We start from the raw sequence: 1631 nt of genomic DNA on the forward strand, positions 1-1631 counted from the left end.
ATTCAAGAAGTACACCATGTCCGTTATCATACATCAATTACGAACAAAATAAAACGATACAATCAATTCCTAAAAACCACCTCAAAGTCACAACATCAAGGAACTTTGGAAAATTAAAAGCCGCGCTCCCGGCACCGGGCGGAACGCAGCTTCCGGTAAGAAAGCGGCTCCTCCGGCGGCTCCTGAGGGCTGCAGGGGGCCCCGGCCGCGCCCGAGCCCCGCGCCCGGAGCGGCCGGCACCGGCCGGCACCGGCGCAGCGCCCGCGCCGCCTCTCCCGCCCGCCGGCCCGGCAAAGCTCCCCTCGGCTCCGCACGCCTCGCTCCGGCGCGGCTCCGGCAGTCCCGCGCCAGCCCCGCCGCGCCCAAGTCCCCTTCCACCTCGGCAGCTCCCCAGGCAACGCCAGCAGCTCCCGCGCCACAGCCTTGGCTGCCGGGCCAGGGGCACAAGAAGCGCCCTCCAATGCAGCGGCACAGCCCGATTCCAACCCTTCAAACGCTGCGAGAGCTGCAGCTTCCTTCAATTCAACCCCCGGAACTTACGCCACACTCAGGTGCTCGCCTCACTTCAACAAGGGCAAATAAATGTGTTCTCCCCTTCAGTTTCAGCCCCTATAAGAGCAGAAAAGAAAGTACTTTCCTCAAATGATGGTAAAAGGGGGATTTTTACCGCAATCCAAACCCTTTACAAGGACGGACAACACGTCCCCTACCAACTACCCCCTCCATTTAAACCTCAGGATGATGAAAATGGGGGGGGGGGCTACCCTCAAGTCAAAACCCAGCATACAACAACAATATTTTTCCCCTTCTATTTGAAATAGAACACAGGGATTCGCTGCCACCCCGGGATACCCCTAACACCCTGGAAAAGGCATGTTTTCCTTCAATCAAGACCCTCAAAACCACGAGTGCACGGGAATCCCACCCAGTTCAAACACAGGCAATAATGGAAGAGAAGTTGCTTCCCTCATTTTGAATTTCTTTTGTCTTAATAAACCCTAGTTTGTTTGGGGGTTTTTTTTTTTTTTTTGTTTTGTTTTTTTTTTTTTGTTTTGGCGTTTTTTGGTGGGTTTTTTTTTTTTTCGGGGAGCAATGGGGAGGGATTGGCAAAACGAAATTTAAAAGGGAAAGGAGAAAAGTCCCCGCTACAAAGGCACACCGTCTCACCTGTTTGGCTGCTGTTTCCCGGCACAAAGGTTTGTCCCTCGGCACCTCCTTTGAGCAATGCTCCAGGTATCCAAGCGATCCCCCAGACCCTGTCTGAAGCTCTTACCGTCCTTCCATGAGACAACGCCGGGAGCCCCCCCCCAAACTCCTCTTCTCCAACAGCTCCATGCAAGAGTGAGCTGAGGCAAACCCCCTAAAACAGCCGCCGGCAGGAGCCGCCCCCTCATCATCCTCACAGCTCACACCTGGGGCTGCTCTGAGCCCTCATCATCCTCACAGCTCACACCTGGCGCTGTTGCCAGCGCCTCTCCCTGTCCAGCACACAGCCCACTTCTCACAGACACACACCAAGCAGAAATCCACTAGGGGTGTTGGCTTTTCTTAGTCCGTCTGATTAGACGATTAAAACACGCACATGCATTGATGGTCATTGAGGGAAAGCTTTCCAGTGGAGAAAATAGTCA

The 1631-nt window shown here is 54.4% G+C and overlaps 1 long non-coding RNA gene across 1 annotated transcript; it reads left to right on the forward strand.

Moving 5' to 3' along the window:
• The first annotated feature begins 465 nt into the window (after positions 1-465).
• Positions 466-1013, forward strand: LOC128796282 (uncharacterized). Its single transcript, XR_008433768.1, has 2 exons — positions 466-551; positions 822-1013. It is a non-coding gene; the product is annotated as an uncharacterized LOC128796282 (long non-coding RNA).
• Positions 1014-1631: the final 618 nt, after the last annotated feature.

The sequence above is a fragment of the Vidua chalybeata genome, chromosome 1, assembly GCF_026979565.1.
Source record: "Vidua chalybeata isolate OUT-0048 chromosome 1, bVidCha1 merged haplotype, whole genome shotgun sequence".
Classification (NCBI taxonomy): domain Eukaryota; kingdom Metazoa; phylum Chordata; class Aves; order Passeriformes; family Viduidae; genus Vidua; species Vidua chalybeata.